The following is a 22,839-nucleotide window of genomic DNA, read 5'->3' as shown; positions in this document are numbered from 1 at the left end:
AGTGCTTTTATTGTAGATCCGTTTTATGGCACTTATCTTCTTTCTCTTTGTTCTAAAACTGAAGTGGTGGTTTGGCTTGGGTATGTAGGTTCAAAGCAAACCATGAACATGCATAGCTTATATTTATTCATCCCTACAAAATATTAGTGGACACATACTCGAGGGAATACAACAAATTTGCAATACGGGTTGTTGTCCATAATTCGAGGGATTTTCATCTATGCTAATGAAAGGATAGTTTTAGGATTACTTTAGTATAAATTTTATTTACCATGTTTCATGTGTTCGCTGCATTCTAGCATGGTTCAAGGCAAAGATAACTTGCAACAAAAGATAAGTGAATAAATCTTGATACTCACAGTTCTTCATTCATGAAGAATGAGCTGGGTCTTCTTTGTGCAAAGTTATTGGAGTTCATCATATGCCTTGACTCATCTCTGATGTGAATTTATCTCTTGACTTACCTAGATTGACTTTGAGAATTTTCTATAGGGGTTAGTCCAACAAAATATCCAGTGTCTACACAAGCAATTTTTAGTTCAATAACCAAACTAAACTCTATGTCTAATTTCATTAAGAAAGACTATTAAACCTAAGCACCATGCTTAATTTAAAAAGCCTTTAGAAGTATGTCTAGTACTTCCAAACCAAAGCATACTATGGCAGACAAAGGGAGCGTGAAAGAACTTTTAGAGATTTACGTAGATGGAGATGAAAGAGTATGATCATTGTGGGTGATTTTTTAAGATAAAGGATGCAAGTGGTATGGATATATGCATGGAACTAAACATGTTGTGGATTTGATATGAGAGAATTCAAACTAAACGGAGTGGATGCATGAATCATTTAAAGTAAACAAGCAATGATATGCAAAAAATAAAAGATAACTACTCATCAAGTTTAAAGTCCATGAGCAAGACTATCTCAACTTTCTTGATCATACTTAACATGGCTCACATGATGGAATTTGTGAGTAGTTTAGTGTCTATTTTCATCACTTGAGATGTGATTTGAATCTTGTGACGATGACCTTTTTCTCCAATCTACACATGGTTAGAGGATATATATATATATATATATATATATAGGGAGAGTATATTCAGTAGCCAGCTACAAAATAAGTTATTCTGTAGCCACCTCCATTTACGATAATTTTATATACTAATTTACGATAATGTCAATACATATTTACGATAGTTGGGTTACTATAACACATGGGGATATTTACCATAACATTATAGTAAATCACTTAGTAAGGAGTTACTATAATCTTGTAAATTAACATAGTAATTATCGTAACTCAAAGTGGCTACGGAATAAGTTATTTTATAGCCAGCTACAGGGTAGTAGTTCTATATATATATATATATATATATATATATATATATATATATATATATATATATATATATATACAAACCTGTGAGATGGTAGAGTTCCGGTATTGGTGGATCATGAATGTTCCAGGCTCCTTGGGGTTCTTCGATGTTTCTTTCTTTCTTGTGGAAGCTTGCCGGAAGGTCGAAACATCGTCTGTTGTCCTGTCTTATTCCACAATTCAACAGAACAGGGATAATCCTACTAAAGCTAGTGGTATGTTAATGATCTAAATCTTTACGCCAATTGTTTCCCCGGCAATGATGCTAGAAAGCTTGTTGGTATTTTTAAATGTACACAGATAAATCCGCAAGCGCATGGATACCACTATAGCTTTCACCTGGGAGTATTCCAGAGTATCGTATTTATCCACAGGGAAACAATGGTTAAAGAAGTCGATAGCTCACCATCATGTATCTACTAACTAGTTTACCAACTAAACTAAAGTGAGAGTAAGTGATGATAATGATAAGAGTTATGAATAACACACACATAAGAGAATTTCATGGTAAAGTAAATGAGCAGTCTAGCTAAGTTGAGAGGACAATGGGTGAGTTCAAGGTTCCTAAGTACTTCTCTATTACTTTGGTTCTATAGGATATAACTAATTCATGGATAGATATAGCGATCACACACAATAACACTTTAGAGCAACAGTACCTTTCCAACTCTCGAGGGTGAGAAAGCGTAGTTGGGGGATGGCTGCCTAAAGCTCTACGAACACCAATCCTAACATGGTGAATTACAATGGCCTGACAGAGATGTCACCTCTGGGGCTACCACAACTAACTATAGGATTGAGCGCAATCTCAGGTAACCTATAGTCTAGACACCATGTCTACACTATTGATTAGTACTTTAGTCACATATAATAACTAAAGCACTCGATGCGAGTGGAGATCCCATGCTAAGGTATGATAACTATACTAACCTTACACATGAAAGGCATAAAAGTAGATAGAGAAGATAACTATATTAAAGCATAAGTCTTGCAAAGATGAGATACAAAGATATACCTGACCTCTGAAGATTTCTCCAGAACCTGAGCATGGCTCAACTCTCCCTAACTCTCAACTAGAGCTATTCTACTTCTACATCTTGAGAGCTAGCTCTGATCCTGATGAGGAGGATATGAATTAGGGTTTTTAGGATGCCCCTAGGGAGGGGGTAGGGGCTGCTATATATAGGCCGAGGTGGAGTAGGGGGCAAGGAATTGAGGTGGAGTAGAGGGCAAGGAATCGCCACATCATCGATCCACGTCAACTCTCTCGATCACTGTTGGATGAACCAACTTAAAAGAATAGTGTAGATGCAATCTAGGAGGCGGTGGAGAACCGACATTCGAAGAGAAGGCTGGCCAGGGGGCCCAAAGGCTGGCCAGCCTGGTGGTGGGGCCGATCGACCCCACCTAGCAGCCCCTCAGCCTCCGCTTCGGTGGTTTGCCTCCTAGAGTCTTCTGCAACCTTCTGAAGTTGTTTTCGTCGTGGATAATTGCAATTAAATCTAACATTTAGGTCCACCTTGACGATTTTCTGGATAAACCCTCCTGCAAACACAGATTCAACAAAACTCATAGAATTTATTAGTTTAAACCCCTAGACCTATGTTTGGTGATGAAATTAGGTGTATATGTAGGATATATTAACGGTTTATGATTGACATTAACAACCGTCAACACCCCCTATGTTGCAATTGTATGTTTCAATTGTTTTTTATGGTTCAGATGTATGTTGTAGTTGAATCATATGGATGTTGCAAAAGTAGATCGGGGGATGTTGCACATGTTACATATGTTGTAGTTGTTTTCAGAGGCATGTTGCAAACGTGTTTTAGATGTTTTTAGAGTTATGTTTTATCTGTGTTTTCCGGACGCATGTTGCAAGTATGTTTATGTGAATGTTGCATATGTTTTCACACATACGTTGCATGTGTTTTATTTGGATGTTGTGTATGGTTGAAATGGTTTTCAATTGTGTTTTTAGGTGTTTTTTTGAGTGTTTCAGATGTTTTTAGAGTTATGTTTTATCTGTGTTTTCTGGACGCATGTTGCAAGTGTGTTTATGTAAATATTGCATATGTTTTCACACATACGTTGCATGTGTTTTATTTGGATGTTGTGTATGGTTGAAATGGTTTTCAATTGTGTTTTCAGGTGTTTTTTTGAGTGTTTCAGATGTTTTTAGAGTTATGTTTTATCTGTGTTTTCCGGACGCATGTTGCAAGTGTGTTTATGTGAATGTTCCATATGTTTTCACACATACGTTGCATGTGTTTTATTTGGACGTTGTGTATGGTTGAAATGGTTTCAATTGTGTTTTTAGGTATTTTTTCAAGTATTTCAGAAGCATGTTTTAAGTGTTTCAACTGCCTTCAGACGTATGTTGCAACTGTTGTTTTTTATGTCTTAAAAGTAGATCGGGTGTTGCATCTCTCCTCCCCACCTTCTGCTGCATCATCTCTCCCGGGGCCGACAGGGCCTCCATACAACGTCGCGGCTGGGTCCTTCCGAATCGGAGGCGCCGTGTGCGCCTTCCCCTCTTGTCACTCGGGCGGCGCAGGCCCCGTGTGCATCGTGAAACGGGGTGCGGTGCTGCAGGGGCTGCGGAGGGGGCGCGATGTGGGGCTTGCAGTGCCTAAGATGGCAGCACGATGGCGAGATGGGGGTGTGGAGGAGATAGGCCGTGGATGGGGACGCGCGCGCATGAATGCTGGCATGTTTTCTGTACGTGGGTGCCAGAGCGTCCGGACGCGTCCTGGCGCCGGATGTCCGAGCGCTAGGTGTCCGACAAAAAATCACATGCAAACAACCTTTTGCTCCACCGCACACATGTTTCTTCAACCTCGGTCATGCGTGTGCCTGTTCGAGGCGGAGCCGCGGAGATGCGCATCTTGCTCACGGACTGTGCATCTCATCTGTTGAGGGGCGTGCCTCCATCATCGCTGCCAGGGGCCGCGTCCGCGAGTACCGCCGCACAGCCCACTGCCTCCGCGCATCTCGCCCACACATCTATCCCTGGTCGCTTGCGGTGGTGTGTGCCTTCCTCAGCGTCGGGGCTGATAGGTACCTCCGCGCAGCCGTCGCCGCTCATCTCGTTCCATCCCCGCCCGACTCGCTCCACTGCCGCCGTTGCCGCCCGATTCGCTCCGCCACCGCTCGATTGCTCCACCGCCGCCGTGCGAGTGGCAGATAAGGCAAGCCAAAATCATTCTTTATTCAGAAAGAGTCGACTCTGAATCGTGAGTCAACTTTTCTCTCTCCTACCCATGATTCGATTGCTCCGGTTGTTGAGTAAGATTCATGTGGCTTCCACGTCAGAGGGTGAGTCGCTTTGCCATTCCCGCTGGAGAAGCCCTAAGGGCATGGCCACCATGTCCGAGTAGGTAAGGACGATAAAATGTTTCAGCAACCGTTCTTTTGCGCGAGGGATGAGAAGCTGGTAGGACCGGAACGGTTTAAGTGCAAATGGGCACCCAATTCTATAGATTCTATACCACCATTTTAATTCACTGACGTTCCTTTTTTTTATGTTTTGACATCTGAATTTGTTTGATTGGATACACTTGAGTCGAGTCAATCACCTGGAGAAATCAAAACCTTACACACCCTCCCTCTAGTCGACCAAGTACCCCAATTCCCCAAGGCCTAAGGTACCACGATCACAGAGCATTATCCTATCATTTCCTTCCTTTCTTCACTACGTCAGCAAGAAGCTTTGCTCGAGTGACGATATCTGCGTCGCACGTTTCTGACTGAAGAGAAAGAAGGCGTGAAAAAAAAAATCGCGTTGCATCCACAAACACAGGCCACGGACCATGCAGATCTCGAGCCAGGTACACTAGCCAGGTGAGCTCGAGCTGGAGCAGGGGATGAAAACAGATCGGATACGGACAGATATCACTGATATTATATTTGTTTTTATATTTCTGTTCGGATTCAGATTCGAATACGGATAGTGTTAACTATGTCGGATAGGATACGATTGGATATCGACATCATAAATATGCGATTTGAGTATTCGGATACGGATACGGTATCAGATGTTGGATATCCGGACTCGGATATGAACAGATCTCAACCCCTCTAAACGGATTCGGTTTCGAATACGATCGAAAAATATCCGTAACATTTTAATCCCTAAGCTGGAGGCACTCGGCAGAAGTCATGGTGTGCGGTGTGCCTCGGGTTCCACACGCGGACTATGTCTGCATCTGCTACATAAGATTCCGCTTAAATGCCAGCGGAGCGGTTTCCAGCCCCGTTGCATCCCGTCGGACGAGACACTCGAGAGCAGCATAGCATAGCATAGCTGATCAGTGATCACTGATCTGATCACCTAAGCGGCTGAACGTGCAGGCTGCAGCCACCACGGGAATTTAGGGCGTACAAGAAACAAGGGTTGGAAGATGATGGAGTATTATCAGGCAGCAACTATGTGTTCTTGGAGTAGTGGCGTGTGGAATCAAGGGAAATGCTTCTACTAGTACTAGTAGTTGAAGATGGATGGATGAGTTCACTTTCCCCTTTTCGTTTCCTTCGCTTGCTCTGCTTTCTGTGTAAGCAAGGCTTGTTGCCTTCTCAAGGCTGCGCCATAGTGGAGCTTTTCAACCAGGGGCGAAGGTATGTGCTATGCAGTGAGTAGGGGATGCAAATGCACCCCCAAAAAAAGCAAAAACAATATATTTGATTAAAATTCCACCATATACGTGTCTCTATGCACATATCTAATTTTCTCTACTATCGCCATTGTTTTCAACAGTGCGAATTGACGTGTGGTCAGAGTTCAATGCTTTTTATTATAGTTGAGATGCACGTGCGGCACCCACGTGTCTAAAAAAATCTTTCATAGTAGAAGAATAATAATCAAAATTATAAATCCAATTGTTTGTTGGATGGGCGCTTGTTGCACTGCCAGGTTTGATGAAGGTCCTGTAGCTGCTTCCTGTTCTCCCTTCGCAGATGAAGCTGCTGCTGGTGTTGTTTCTAGTTCTAGTTCTCATAGGTGTCACCTTGTGAGAACCTATTAGCTCTCAGTGGGCTATGGTTCACATCCCTGTCGCATGGTGAAGGTGATGAGGTCGAATTCTTTCTTGCCTCAACTTCACTGGGAAATAAGAGCTGAACGGTGTTCCAGATTACAATGTTGATGGTGCACGATCTTCAGCTGCTGCAGAGTGGCAATCATTTAGTCAAAGCCTTTAGAGTTTATATTGATCAAACCCATGTGTTGTCGAGATTGCACAGCTTTGAAGAAAGACTTACCTGATTAATTGCCTACATTTTGCACACCGTTTTCCGCACTTGGCTGCAGCATGTCTTAAGCATTTATGCAGAAGCTGTTTAAAAGAGTAGCAGTAATATGAGTTTCAGAAAAGTTTTCAGATCAGAGCAATGATGAAACAGATTTAAAATATTCAATAACATAATTACATCAAAGAATGTTCAATTCAAAAAAGTTATAGGTAACACCATAATGAGCAAAACATTAGGTTGGTTGAGATTGAGAAAAGGTTAATTTGAAATGATAAACCTCAGGATTAAAAAAAAACCTTTAGTACAATAATAATTTATTTCCACTCTAGCCTAACAATATTTGTGAACTAAACACCATATTTGCCGTGGAACTGACAGACTAATCTTTGTTTGAATCAAGAATGTATGCTGGTCAGCAAGAATGTACACTTCAAATAGTTGGAGCAATCGTCTATTGGCATTCCTTAGCAGAATAGCAGGCAGCAACCAAAATGAACTAAATATGTTGAGAAAGCAACTGCATTGTACGGTTAAAGCAACTAAACTGGACTATACAGTGATTCTTGCTATGTTCCCTGTCGGATGCAAACTTTCTAAATTCAAGTAACCTTTTTTACTTGAAGCACAGCCAAAGTAATGATGAAAATCATAGGACTCCAGTCTTGTATATATAAACAAAATCATGAAAGAAAAAGGAATTGGAAATGCGCTAGAACAGCGCGAATACATTGCAGACAAGCTTTTGTGGTCCATTTGCCTGGGGATAATTAGCAGGTTTCTCTGACACTAACCAACAAAATTTTACCAAAATCCAGGATCATTCGTTAAACTTCACTTTCGCTAGAAGCGCACAAGTACATGGCAAACAAGTTTTCGTGGTCCATTTGCCTGGGGATAATTAGCAGCCTTCTCCCACACTAACCAACAAAATGTTACCAAAATCGAGCATCATTCATTAAACTGCACTTTCGATAGTTGTCAGCATAGAAAATGAATTATGCAAGTCACCGGAAGCAACTGACATTGCGGTTGCACACAGTACTAACAAAATGAGCCATGGAAAGTTTTCAATTTCTTCTCTTTTGCATATAGATTTTCAGAATACAAGCAACTACTTCTCCAAAAACACAGCTAGAAATTACCTGTGCCCACAAGGCGTGGTGCTCGGCTCAAAGCAAATGTCCAGGCAAAACTGCAGAATATGCAACTCCCAAATCAATCGCCAATACCATCTACTATGAAATCAGAAATGTAACTCATATACAAAAGAAGCATCCTTACCGCTCAAGAGATCTGCTCCCGGAGGCGACCCATACACGGCAGCCTTCTCGCCAGATCCGTACACCTCCTTGTCGCCCACAACGACAACCTTCTCTTTCTCCTTTCCTTCGCTTCCGATTTGCCATCTAGGGGATTTCCAAATCAACGCCAGATAGAGAATGCCCAAGAAGATTGTACTCCTACTACGAATTTACCCAAGAAAATCAAATCAATCTGAGGAACACACCTGTGGCAGTGTCTGTCTTGTCGTCTTCGTCGTCGAGAGCGAGAACCACCGGCAGGATCTTGGCCAGCGGCGGTGCGGCAGAAGTGGGAGGAATCAGGAATGGCGTTGGCCTCGGTGGAGCACGAAAGGGTCGCAAACGGATCGTGAGGGAGGTGCAGCGCGGATCGGGATTGCCAGAGGAGTGGAGACGGATGGCCGACGCGGGCGATGCGGGCGTGATCGTGATTGACGGGATTTTTTTTCCCGCTCGTGCGTGATTTCGGGGAGGGGTTGCGCCCTTGCAGGGAGGGGAGCGGAGACACGTGCGAGGGTGATTTTGTTTTCCATCTGACTGTGCGTTAAAGCTTGTAGTGTGGGAAGATCCGAATAACGTTCGTCATCGGATGGAGTTGAAATCTGTGTGGGAGGATTAGGAGCCATAGATTTTAATGATGTTAAAATTTTAGGTGTAATTTTATTGGTGCACAATAATTTACTTCCTCAGCGGAAAACGTATTATTTGATGTATCTAAAATAGTTTGGATTAGTCCCTTATAGTAGAGATACACTCCAAAGACATCCCAAACCCGTGCGGGCTGTGCAACGAAACAGGGTCCCCAAAATCACGAGGGCCCAATTACTAAGTACCCTAAGAATGTATAGTAATTATGGGCTTTCTTTTAATTAATAAATCAGCAACAATTGTCTTTTTTTTGGCCCATAAACGTGGCCTGTTGCAGCATATGAGTTCACATCTCCGTTGTGACTAGAAACACGGGCGCGGCTTTGCCACGTCTTCCCTTTCGATTAGGCTAGTGGCAATAAGAATATAAGTGTAATTTATGATTTTTATGTATTTTCGAGACTTTGTCATCATGAAGGTATAATTTTATTTACCCCTAAAAAACATAGATAAAAGTTTATGTGAAAAAATTCTTACTAAAACATGTGATATTATGGATGCACTGTACTACTGGTTAGGATTTCAGATGAACTTGATTTTCTAATTTATAATTTTTCTGTGATTTACTATGCAATTTTAAAGTTTCAGTTTTTTTTTTAAAAAAAAAGATATAATCAAAGGTGACATGTACGTTGATTTGAGAAAATCTGAGGAGGTTTTCGCAAAAATTGCTGAGAGGGTCTCTGGAGCGCGGGTTTTATTTTTGATAAAGAGAAGGTCTTTTTGCAAAAAAAAAACCCACGCCCATCCGATTTGGAGTGCGGGTTGATTTTGAAATAATCTGATGTGTTTTTTGCAAAATATACTGAGAGGACCTCTGGAGCGCGGGTTGATTTTTGAAAAATCGAAGGAGTTTTTCAAAAAAATAACCACGGCTCGCCCGATCTGGGCTGTCCGCACGTTCGATCGAACAGCCATGAAAAGTTCGTGATGTGGCACGCTGACTGGTCAGCTTTTGAAGGCAGGATTCATATGTAAAGATGTGCTACTTCATTCGGGAGACAAACCGACCGCAACGATGCCATCAGTGCCGCCGTTTACTGCCGCTCATGACCCAGTCCCAATTCGGCAATCCTAGATCGGAGACATTGAGATGGAAGCCACGACTCGTCGAGGCTCTAGAGCAGTCCCCATTTTACCACGCAGCCGCAGGTCGGAACATATGAATCGGGAAATCCAAAGCGTACAATCCTTGTATACCACTATACTTTGCAATATAAGTAATACATTGACATATATCATTATTTTCATGTTTCGTCACTAGAGATTAGGCCTCCACTTTTTTTCGTACATGGTCTCCCATTTTGCTCAGACGGCCCTGATACACTTGTACATTAATCTCACTTGTGCACAAAATTGACATGATTTTGTATATCGGTGGATGAACATAGTTGACGTCAAGCGCAACCTTTAGCACTTCCCTTAAATTAGCAAGGAGTGGCAGGCACGGTTTTTGCACTTCCCTTAGATTAGGGAGGGAGTGGCAAGAGCACCGCAAACACAAGGTCGAAGAAGACGAGCACAACATAGGGGGCCAAAGGCAAGTATGAGAATGGATGGAGATACGGAATATACACACACACCACACACATACACACATATATATATAGGCCGAGGTATCTTGGTACAAGAGGCTAGCGCGAAATTATAGGAACAAGAGGCTAGCGCGAGGTATCTTGGTACTCTATCACTTCTAAAATATAGGCCGTTTTAATTTTGTCACAATCCAAATTTCTATAACTGCAACTATGAAAAATTCACCGTCTACAATTTCAAGTTAGTTTCATTTAATTTGTATGGATAGTTCTTTTACATGGTATTGCATATGTTAATGTATTTTTTTTAGTAAAATGCTTGGGTGGTTCCCAAAATCTTGTCCCGTGGTGTTATGCAGCTACTAAATTTTCAAAATGTATTTTTAGGTCTCTGAACTCATGTGGAGGTGTTATCTAGGTAATATGATTTTCAGGTTGCCGAACTTGTCACATAGTGTCATCCATGTCCAAATGGTGTCCGACTTCTTTTGCACCTTAACGTGGTATGCCATGATGGATCTGTAACACCCGCCGTCCAAAAACTGCTTATATGGCCCAGCTCCGCACGTGGAATAGGCCTGCATACGCGTAGTACCTCGCTTACACTTTCGTCCTCACTTCGTGTAAAAGGGTTAACCCGGAGGTGCTACGTTTGGAACGACAAGGCACCGAGGGTGCTACGTTTGGAACGACAAGGCATATAAGTTGGCCCTCACCCTCCTAAACTTCCAAGGTGGTACTAAACCCACCAACAACAACTTCACATGTGCCACTTGGGCTACATGGGCCAACTTCACAACAACAATAGGCTACTAATGGGTTGGGGTGTTACAAGATCTCTCATAGCTTAGGTCTTGACTAGTGGATCTTACACAAGGATAGGGCACTCATATGAGTATATGACCCTCTAAGATGACATGGTGGATAGGTGCCCATGTCAAGGATGATGAGTGATTATTAATATGAGATGATCAAGCTTTGATTGAGTTGGTCTGGCTAAGTTGAATTAACCAGTGAGTCTAGTTGGTGTGTATAGAGCAACGATCATGCACAAGTGTTTAGTGCATCAAGGTCGACGAAATGGCTGATAAATCAATGAAGAACGAAAAAAGGCTTGGATCAAGGGACTTGGCCAGACGGCAAACCATGGATAGCTAGAACTTGGACATCACGACAAGCAGGAGTACATGTGCAAGATGGAGGTCCAAGATGGTATTGACTAAAGTCGAGGCAGGAACTTGACCAAGTCAAGTTGGAGTGCAAGAGAACTTGGAGGGTTGGCCAAGCCGGTGACTTACAGTCGATGCATAGAGACGGATAGACAGTGGAGGTTGGAGTTACAATAGCTATATTCTCTAGTTCGGCATCTCGCCATACCTTAATTTAATTCCTTCCCCTGCCACTAGAGACGGCAGAGGTTGGACTAACCGTCGATGCATAGAGATGGTGGAGGTTGGCCCCTGATTTGGTTTCGATGATTAATGACGACACAATCATTGTGACTAACATGTGTTTTGCAGCGACATTACTTAAGTGAGGCCACAATAATGATGATTGATTGGGCAATCACGGTTTTTCATGCCCCTAGTTGATGTTCTTTTGGTTTTCAAAGGATGAGCATGAAGATTAAGGATTGACTAGTTCTAAGTGTCAATGGTGTTGAGAGACACTTAGATTAGTTCTATCATCTTTATTTTTCCTTTGGTCATACTATAAAGAGGTGCATGAACGAGTAGCTTGACCTAGTTGAGTCCAGTGAGTGGATGTGACACACACTTGTGAAAACTAGAGCTAGGTAGGTCGGTTAAAGCCCAAGATCAGTTAAAGAAAAAGCCAACTCAAAGAGTGTGTGAAATGGATGAGTTGGTGGTTGAAAGGACCTAGGATGCCACCTAGAGGGGGTGAATAGGTATTTCTAAAAATTAACACCTTTAAATGCGGAATCGATTAGAAAAGGGAGTTTCCAAAATGGAAACTCCAAATTAAGAGTAATATCACCCCTCACAAGTTAGCCATAGAGTAAGCAAGGTATAAAGAACATATCTAGAAGCTACAACCCTGCAACACAAAGTTAGAACAGAGAATAAATATTTTTAGCACAAGTACAAAATACCGGACGTGTCTGGTATGTATACCGGACGTGTCCGGTTTGCACGGTTTCTGCAGAGCAGCCCCAAACTTGCTCCTATCAATTTCTATCTTCAAACCAAATTGCAAGCACCTACTAGAGATGACAATATACACAGAGAGCCTGCACAAAAGCTAGAGCAACACAAATATCAAATGAAATGCGAATAGAGATATGATATTTGTTTTACCGAAGTTCGGACTCGTTCGAGTCCTACCCTCCGTTGAGGGGGCTACGGGCGATCCAGCGAAGGTTAGACCTAGAGGGTACCACGAAGGTCACTCTAGCCAGAGTCTTTTCCAACTCCTTTTCCTCCTTCTACTAGTTGATTCCAAGGTTGCGAAATCGACCGTTACAAACTTTTTAAGGCACACCACAATCTCTCGGGTGCTCTCCGGCGACGCCTAACCGTCTAGGACTGAAGAGTCCAAGTGTAACAAATGCAAATCACGAGATTAACAATATGCACAAGTGCTTAAGTGGTTGGATTGCTCTTTTTTTGAATTTCACTCAACCCACAATTTGATTTGGCAAATTTGATCAAACACTTACTAAGAGAGGGTTGGGAGAGTTGGCAAAGCTCAAAAACATGCTAGAGGATCAATAGAATCAGCAGCCTCCAAAGGTGGAGGCTTAGGGATATTAATACCCCCCATGGAAAAACTAGCCGTTTATAGCCGTTGCCATACCGGACATGTCTGAGTTACAGTAATGTTGTGAGGCGTCGGAACTCCTGATGAATGTCGGAACTTCCGACCATCGGAACTCCCGACTTACGTCAGAACTCTTGACCCTCAAATCACGAGATTGACAATATGCACAAGTGCTCAAGTGGTTGGATTGCTCTCTTTTTGAATTTCACTCAACCCATAATTTGATTTGGCAAATTTGATCAAACACTCACTAAGAGAGGGTTGGGAGAGTTGGCAAAGCTCAAAAACATGCTAGAGGATCAGCAGAATTAGCAGCCTCCAAAGGTGGAGGCTTGGGGATATTTATATCCCCATGGAAAAACTAGCCGTTTTATAGCCGTTGCCATACCGGACACGTCTGAGTTACAGTAACGTTGTGAGGCATTGAAACTCCCGATGAATGCTGGAACTTTCGACCGTCGGAACTCCCGACTTACATCGGAACTCCCTACCCTCAACACATTTTAAAACTAAGGTAACTGAGTTAAAGTATGTGAGGTGTCTGAACTCCCGACTCATGCCAAAACTTCCGACCCTCAAGGCATTTGAAAACTAGCCATTGGCTTTTGGCCATCCATACGGACACGTCTGGTATAAATACCGGACATGTCCGGTATAACCACCACAGTGAACTCTCCAAGTCAGTTAAGCACGAGATGTCAGAACTCCCGACCATTGTCGAAACTTTAGACCGTCGAAACTTCTGACTCACGTCGAAACTCCCAACGAACCAACCCGAGATCAACAATATTATCATTGCTAGGCAAATACCGGACACGTCTGGTATTGCCAGACCAGCAAAAATCAGTTAGCTCTTTTGTCTCTCAAACACTCTAAAAACTCACATGGGTTGGCTTGAGTACTTATGAAACATTATCTATCAACATGATGCATCCCTCTTAATAGTACGATATTCCTATTAACTCAAATTTAAAAGTATAACGAATTTAAACCTTTTGAGTTGATCTCTTTCAACCGAAGCAGTGTATTCCACTCTTCATCAAGTGAGGGTGCCAACATGTTGATATTGATCTTTTCACTTGAGCATAGCCATCTTGAGCACGTGACTTGATTCCATTCATCAAATTTGAATAATCCCAAATATATCAAGTCACTTCCATCAAACACTCTAATAGTGATTTGATCCTCCACATAGACATGATCATCATAGCTTGATTAGTACCTCAACTAAATGCAAGTACTTCCTTCTTTACCCTAGCTAGGTTCTTCGGCCGCCAAGCCGTCGCTTGCCCTTCACCCTTGCTTAGTACCTCAAAGCCTTTCCTTGCTATCTTCACCATCTTAAGCCATCAAGTTAAATCTTGTGTTGAATCATCCATTCATTTGTATTGTTATCCTTTTCATTTCAATTTAGCAAACTTCAAATATAAGACCATTCCATATGCAATCCCTCATGTCTCATTAATTAATTCTTACGAGCTTGCTTTCACATAGTACATGAAAATCCTACAATAAATAAGTCTTTGTATGAATTCTATTTGTATTATTGTCTTATGCTTGAACTAGATTGTTTATACAACAACACATCATTTTGGCTTTCACTAAGTACCTATGAGATAACATATTACCTGTCCACACTTAGCAAACAAGTTAGACCTTTAATCACGTTGTCATTCAATCATCCAAAACCCATTAAAGGGCTAGATGCACTTTCAATCTATCCTTTTTGGTGATTGATGACAACTTGATTAAATCTTATAAAAGAATATAAACATTTAAGCTTTTGGGTTCAATGATTTATGAGAGGCTCCCCCTTAATATGTGCTTATGATTTGAATTCACAAAATGACCTCAAATGCCAATTGCACATACTAAAACATATAGGAGACCCCCTCTAAATCATTTTATCCGTGGGGTGCATGTGTGTGTGACAAAGTAAAACCGTGATGCATATGATAAGATATATCACACAAGAATAAATATAAAGGTATCACATCAAATATTTTTATTCTATCATGCATAGTCCTTATGAAAATAAATATAACACATGTATTTCACACATAGCACTCATTACACATTTTCTCAAGTCCACAAGCCACTAATATATAAATATGTCTCAAGAGATATATAGATAAAGCATAAGTAAGTCTCATCTCACACATGATACAATCTATCTCAAACTTCAGATACATCAATGAAGTTTAAAAACTGAAATGAAGCTCAAGAAACTACAGCCTGTAGTACATATCTTCAGGTACAAAGATAAGCAACAAATGTCCTAAAGCTTTAATCAGTCTCTCTCTCCCTTTGTCACTTATCACCACAAAGGTCCAATAATGACATACGAAGCACAAAAGGGGTTGTAAGCTGTATCTGATCTCTGACATCACTCATCACCATCACCATTGCCCTCGTAGTCTGAGCGTGAAGCACCAGGTGGGCGAGAAGAACTCTGTCCTAGAGCACCAATACCCCCGTAGAGATCCTAGCCACCAAAGTCGTAGTCACTAGTAGAGTACCTAGGGTCACTACCGAAGACCTAGAGTCATCGCCAAAGATGTCCTGCTAGAAAGTAGAACCCATCTCATCTCCCACACTAGGGTGTGGCTACTGCTGTGCCTGCTCCTGCAGAGGCTGTTGTCGCTGAAAGAACTCAACAAACTATCTGTCATATCTGGTCTGCTGCTACTCCTCAGTCTCTGGCTCACTAGCTGCTAAGACTGCTCTATCTGACAGAGGAGACCTAGGAGGATCAAGCTCAAGTCTGGTAGCTAACTGCTTTAGAGTCCTAATGTCCTTCCTCCTAGCCTCCCTCTCCTTTCTCTACCTAGACTCAATGCCCCGCTACCTAACCTGAATGTCCCGGCACATCCCAAAGATGGAACTAAAAAACTTATAGATAGGCGAGGGAGGACTACCATGGCCTGAGGAAGAACGTGAGTGAGAACCACGTGGTGGAAGGGAAGCTCCTCCTACTAGTGCATCACTAGTAGGTGCATCTGCCATAGCTGCAGCTGCTGCTTCCCCTAGACCTGCTGGAGGTATCCCTGTCTCAGGCAAGTCTACAACGATCTTTAGGGCCTTGTAAATCTTGTCATACTAATGTGTGCCCTGTGACCTACTCAATCATATACATGATATAAGGAGCAAATCCACAGCCCTTGAGGGGCCTCTCACCTACACCTCGGATCTCACACCAGATAAAGTCAAAAACGCTGAAGGGCCGAGCATTAGGTGTCATCCTATGGAGAAGGTTTCTGGAGTAATCTACAATGTTTCCCTTATCTCCACCCTTACAATCAATGGTCTTCCTGAACATCCTATCTAGGTATCTATAAGTAGGGTGAAGACCTAGAACCTTGCCCACTACTCCTCTCTCACCTCCTGGTGGGTACATGTAGGCTAGCTGCTCTAGAGGAAGTACCTGTTCTATGTGAATCTTATCCCTCTAGAGATCATCCTCTGAGAAGCCAAGCTAAGCGACGAATACATCATAATCAAAACTATACCACTGGCCCTCAAGCATCTAGTGCATCCACCTCTCATCCTCCTCAACGAACAGAGTAGCATAAAACTAAGCTACCACCTCTATGTTCTAGTCTTGCTAGAACTCCATGATCTCATAAACTCTTGTATGCTGGCAAATGGCAATAGCATGATCAACTAAGGCCTTCTACAACTCTCTAACGTACTACCAGTCTATCCACTAAGATTTGGCTACCATAGGGTTCTTGGTGAGAATCACACAGGAGTAGAAGTTCATGTGAAAGGTTGTCTAGAAGCAGTGATCATATTGAACCATAGGTAAGCCTCTCGAATTTACTCTTCTCTCATCTCTGGCTTTCCTGGTCATGCCCTTTTCCCTATAGTCAACTCTAGAAACATAAGAGGGCACATTAGGCAGACGTGTCTCAAGAAGACCATAATGCATACCCTGACCAGGTTGGTGCTGAAATGGAGGTACTGGCTCCTCCTCCTCATCTGAGCTGTCACCATCTGATCCTCTGTCAGTGCTCTTTCTCTTTCTATCTTCTCTGGGCTCCACTCTGAACTTATCAGAATTAGTGTCAAAAGAAGAGCTCCCTAACCCTTCTACATACTAAGGTGCTACACTAGAGGCAGCTCTGGTAGACTTCCTACTGGTCGGCTCAAATCCAGAATGCATGTTCTGCCTTACTTTCTTGTATCTGTCCATAGCCGGATCATGACTATGCTTGGATCTGGGTTCCCTTCTTCCACTCATAGCTGCTGCCCTATATCCAAAAGATTTTCAAAGAATTTTAGATGCATGCCCATAGCTTAATCTCAAATTGCAATTAGACATAGATTCTTTTATCCATGGTTTTATAATCACTTCGACATACCACAATCACTAGGTTTGCAAAACATAGATACAAAAGAAACTAAGCCTAATATACAACTAATGAATTGGATTCAATCAAAGGGAAGCAGTGGCCTGCTTTGCTGGCTCATGTTGGACGTGTTTGGTAGGCATACCAGACACGTCCGGTATGCGTGCTCAGCAACCCTAACTAGGATCCCTAGATTCAACCCATCACAGATCAATTCCAAACTTTGGGCATTGCTTATATATCACCAATGCAGCATATTGACCAAAGGAATTTCACAACCATGCTTTAACCACATAGATTAGATGAGGTCCGAGATTAGGGTACCATGAGAGAAGAGACAAGAAAGCGATGTGAAATCCAAATCCTTAGGCCTTCAACCTTGATGAAAGCCTTCTCCAATGCAATCTCCCTCTCTCCCTTTTCTTGGTGCAAGTCTCGGTCGCCCTAGGTGAGGAGGAGGGCATCGGCTGGGTTGGTTGGAAAGAGATAAAACTAAATTGGCCAAAGGGGTATGCTCTGTCTTTTAGCCCCACTCATACCGGACACGTCCGGTATACACGGGCTAGCCCAAGTTGTTCCAAAAGGTGTTTTCTCTCTTCCAATCCCCTTCTATGTTATTTCTGAGTCCAAAAAGGTACATAATCTTGATCCAAATTGAGTATCATCACTTTTCTTATCCAATGCCATGAATTGATTTTCTCTTTTCCAAATATTTGGCATAAACATGATTTTGCTTACTTGAGAGAGATATAGTGAGACATAGTAGAATGTGGACTTAAGAAAGTCATGTCATGTGTAATTAGCCAATCAAACTATCAAGGAGAGCTATAATTATCACATGACAAGGCTAGGTCACAAAGACCAAGATCCAAATAGATTTTCCAAAATCACACTTCCTATGCATGCTAGTTAGGGATTTTTTTTGAAAAACTTCTAACCTATCTCACACAAATACACATTCTAACATATAAAGGGCCTTAGATGTACTTACAATGCATGTGTGTAAAAACATACCTTTGCCTTGAGCCCATAAGAATACCACTAAGAAGATACATAGCATGGTAATCTTTTTGTTGACCTTAATTGCCAAATAATCATGCTAGATACGAAATCAATTTTTTATCCAAAGGACTACAAAGAATGCTAGATAAATTTGTTAGTCCACAAGGTGCAAAATAAGTGCTTTAAGTACTTTGAATGACTTTCAACTAGCACTTTATTCTATTAAGAATTTTGGGAGTCAATTTTCTATTTTGAACCACAACCAAACAATTTTCCATATTTAAATTTGAGTTCAAGAGATGCTCACAATCCCCTTATATTTGGTAAACCACAAGCTTCTGAGTAAATTGAGGGTACATGAAAATATGTGGATCAAAGACTCAGTTGCAATCCTATCAGTGTTCTAGTTCCTATAATACCAGACATGTTCGGTAGGTATACCGGACACGTCCGGAATACGCAGAACAGAAACACTTGCTTTCTGTCCCTATCCATACCGGACATGTCCGATAGTAATACCGAACACGTCCGATAGGTGTAGGATAGAAACAAATAACCCACTGCTTGTGATTCTTCATTTTAGCGATAGTATTTATTTTATGCCCTGCATCTCAACAAATAAATTGCTCCACTAGAGAGCCATTAAAAGCATCATATGGCAAAATAAAATACTTTTTAGTTGAATCTAATTAGCCACTTTCAATATTTCACAAATATGCCTATTTGTGAACTATTGAACACAAAATGAACAAGGTGGCTATCCTATAAGATTTAGGTATTTGTTACCAATAGTGAGGATGAAATATATGATATATTCATTGAATTATCTTCGGGTCAACCATATAAGAGATTATGATAAGAATTGGTTGATAGATTGAGTGAATATTATCAAATTACTTGCTCAACCACCCCGATGCCTTCATCTCATCATCAAGTACCTACATCATTAACCTAAGCACACTTTGGTACCCAACTCTTGTTGGGTCCTTATGAGTTAGTCAATAAGTGCTTAGGTACCCAAATGGTTTTAGTACTAGTTTGTGGTGAACACATCACCTTGCTAGTGCTAACTCCATTTGTGGCCTTCCTAAGCATATCATTATAAACAAATGTGTTCGGCTTAGGAGTGTTACCATTTGGGCATTCATAGCTTAAATGCCCCTTTCTCTTACAAGCATAGCATATGCGGCCTTTATTTGCTCTATGCTTGTTTTGCTTGTGTGGACATCTATCAACCTTGTGGCCCGTCTCATTGCATCCGTAGCATCTTCTTGTTGCAACTTGGGCTTCTTTTCTTACCATTTGGTACATTGGGCATTTCTTGGTAGGATGCTCTAATTTCTTGTTGATGAGACAAGTGCTTTGTCTATCACTTTTCTTTTGGTTGGCCAACTTGTTTGAGGCCTTTTGTTCGGTCACTTCACACTTGTTGCCCCAACTCTTATATGGACACATGGCCCACTCATGTCCATATAATCCACAACCATAGCATAACCTTTTTCCATGTTTCTTGCTCTTGGTTGTGTTGGCCTTGCTTAAGATGTGATTCTTTTGTTGAGTTTTGGAGGAAGCAAGGTTTGAACCCTTCAACCAAATCACATCTTTCTTTAATCTTTCCACCTCTTCTTTGAGCTCTATGTTTTCTATGAGATTTAGCTCAATCGAAGATTGGCTTGCTTGAGGAGCACATTCATTAGTACAAGAAATATTTAATTGAGATGGTGTACTAGTGAGTGAATGTGTGAGAGGTTGAGAAAATTTTACCGATGTGATCACAACCTCATGAGCCACCTCTAGCATGATGCTTGATTCTACTACTTCATCATGACAGCACTTTAGATGAACATAGTTTGCTTGTAGCATATTATACTTGCTTGATAGTTCATCTAGCCTTGCCTTAAGCTCCAAGTTTTCCTTCTCTAGTTGTGAAGCACTAGAAGAGTTAGTAACTAAAGCATGCTCAATTGACAAATTTTCATATCTTTCACTTAGAGCCTTTAGTTCTTCCATCTTGGAGATGAGAAACAATTCTTGCTTTTGAAGTGATTGCTCTTGCTTCTCAATCTCTTCTTCAAGCTCATCATTCTTTTCAACTATCTTCATGATGATGAACTTGTCTTTGTGGTTGAGATGATCAAAGTTGTAGTTGTCTTCAACTTCAACATCACTCTTATCTTGATAATCTACTTGTGCTTTCTCCTTTTCTTGATCTGTCTTGTTACTCTTCTTCTTGCTTTTCTTGGCCATAAGACACAAGTGATGAGTATCATGAGATACTAAGGTTGACTCATCACTTGGTTGCCACCGGGCTCGAGCATCGTTGCAAATAGCTGCTTGCTGCTCTACTGCCTCGGCCATACCGGACACGTCCGGTAGGCATACCGGACACGTCCGATATGTGTAGGTAGACAACAGGTCATGCGCTGCTTGCACTTCTTGCTCTGGCTCGGTGCTCTTGAGGTCTTGTGAGGCTTCTTCGCTGTATGAAGACATAATGGACACATTTTCCATTGACTTGATCTCAAGTGCATCATCATATTTGGATTTTCCATATAAATCAAAAAGTCCAGTCCAAATGAGATGAGCACTCTCTGGAGATGGTTGCTACACTCAATGTACTCAACATGACATTAATAGCTTGAGCATTGAGTTGCACGCATATCTCTTCCTCTTTTGACAAGTTTTTGTAGTTGCTCCAATCAACTATAGGAAGAGGTATGCTTGCATCCACAATATACTCAACAAGAGGACTAATATCCCTAAAAGCATTGAGTACATGAATTTACCAAGGCAGAAAGTTTAAACCATCATTTTGGAGAAGCACCGACTCCAACTCGATAGGCATCGACATCCTTTTCTCATGGCGGTGAAGCTTTAGGTGAGAACCTCGCTCTGATATTAATTGAAAGGACCTAGGATGCCGCCTAGAGGAGGTGAATAGGTGATTCTAAAAATTAACACCTTTAAATGTAGAAACGATTAGAAAAGACTCCGAATTAAGAGTAATACCACCCCTCACAAGTTAGCCACAGAGTAAGCAAGGTATAAAGAATATATCTAGAAGCTACAACCCTGCAACACAAAGTTAGAACAGAGAATAAATATTTTCAGCACAAGTACAAAAATACTGGACATGTCTGGTATGTATACCGGACGTGACCAGTATGCATGATTTCTGCAGAGCAGCCCCAAACTTGCTCCTATCGATTTCTATCTTCAAACCAAACTGCAGGCACCTACTAAAGATGACAACATATACAGAGAGTCTGCACAAAAGCTAGAGCAACACAAATATCAAATGAAATACGAACAGAGACACGATACTTGTTTTATCGAAGTTCAGACTCGTTCGAGTCCTACTCTTCGTTGAGGGGTCTATGGGCGACCCAATGAAGGTCAGCCCTAGAGGGTACCACGAAGGTCACTCTAGCCAGAGTCTTTTCCAGCTCCTTTTCCTCCGTCCACTAGTTGATTCTGAGGCGGCGAAATCGACCGTTACAAACTTTCTAAGGCACACCACAATCTCTCGGGTGCTCTCCGGCGACGCCTAACCGTCTAGGACTGAAGAGTCCAAGTGTAACAAATGCAAATCACGAGATTGACAATATGCACAAGTACTTAAGTGGTTGGATTGCTCTTTTTTTGAATTTCACTCAACCCACAATTTGATTTGGCAAATTTGATCAAACACTTACTAAGAGAGGGTTGGGAGAGTTGGCAAAGCTAAAAAACGTGCTAGAGGATCAACAGAATCAGCAGCCTCCAAAGGTGGAGACTTAGGGATATTAATACCCCCATGGAAAAACTAGCCGTTTATAGCCGTTGCCATACCGGACATGTCTGAGTTACAGTAATGTTGTGAGGCATCGGAACTCCTGATGAATGTCGGAACTTCCGACCGTCGGAACTCCCGACTTACGTCAGAACTCCTGACCCTCAACACATTTGAAAACTAAGGTAACTAAGGTAACTGAGTTAAAGTATGTGAGGTGTCAAAACTCCTAACTCATGCCGGAACTTCCGACCGTCGAAACTCCCGACACACGTCAAAACTCCCGACCCTCAAGGCATTTGAAAACTAGCCATTGGCTTCTGGCCATCAAATACCGTACACGTCCGGTATGACCACCACAGTGAACTCTCCAAGTCAGTTAAGCACGAGACGTCGGAACTCCTGACCATTGTTGGAACTCCCGACCGTCGGAACTCCCGACGAACCAACCCGAGATCAACAATATTATCATTGCTAGGCAAATACCAGACACGTCCGGTATTGCCAGACCAGCAAAAATTAGTTAGCTCTTTTGTCTCTCAAACACTCTAAAAACTCACATGGGTTAGCTTGAGCACTTATGAAACATTATCTATCAATATGATGCATCCCTCTTAATAGTACGACATTCCTATTAACTTAAATTTAAAAGTATAACGAATTTAAACCTTTTGAGTTGATATCTTCCAACCGAAGCCGTGTATTCTACTCTTCATCAAGTGAGGGTGCCAACATGTTGATATTGATCTTTTCACTTGAGCATAGCCACCTTGAGCACGTGACTTGATTCCATTCATCAAATTTGAATAATCCTAAATGT

At 41.8% G+C, this 22,839-nt stretch overlaps 1 long non-coding RNA gene across 1 annotated transcript; it reads right to left on the bottom strand.

Moving 5' to 3' along the window:
- Positions 1–6,158: 6,158 nt before the first annotated feature.
- LOC136457825 (uncharacterized) lies at positions 6,159–8,404 on the bottom strand. The gene is made up of 5 exons (XR_010759821.1): positions 8,136–8,404; positions 7,910–8,034; positions 7,771–7,820; positions 6,638–6,711; positions 6,159–6,542 (listed from the first exon to the last, which is right to left on the bottom strand). It is a non-coding gene; the product is annotated as an uncharacterized lncRNA (long non-coding RNA).
- Between the last annotated feature and the right edge of the window lie 14,435 nt (positions 8,405–22,839).

Source organism: Miscanthus floridulus, chromosome 6 (assembly GCF_019320115.1).
Source record: "Miscanthus floridulus cultivar M001 chromosome 6, ASM1932011v1, whole genome shotgun sequence".
Classification (NCBI taxonomy): domain Eukaryota; kingdom Viridiplantae; phylum Streptophyta; class Magnoliopsida; order Poales; family Poaceae; genus Miscanthus; species Miscanthus floridulus.
The sequence above is the reverse complement of the archived record's forward strand: the minus strand, read 5'-3'. Positions and strand labels throughout refer to the sequence as shown.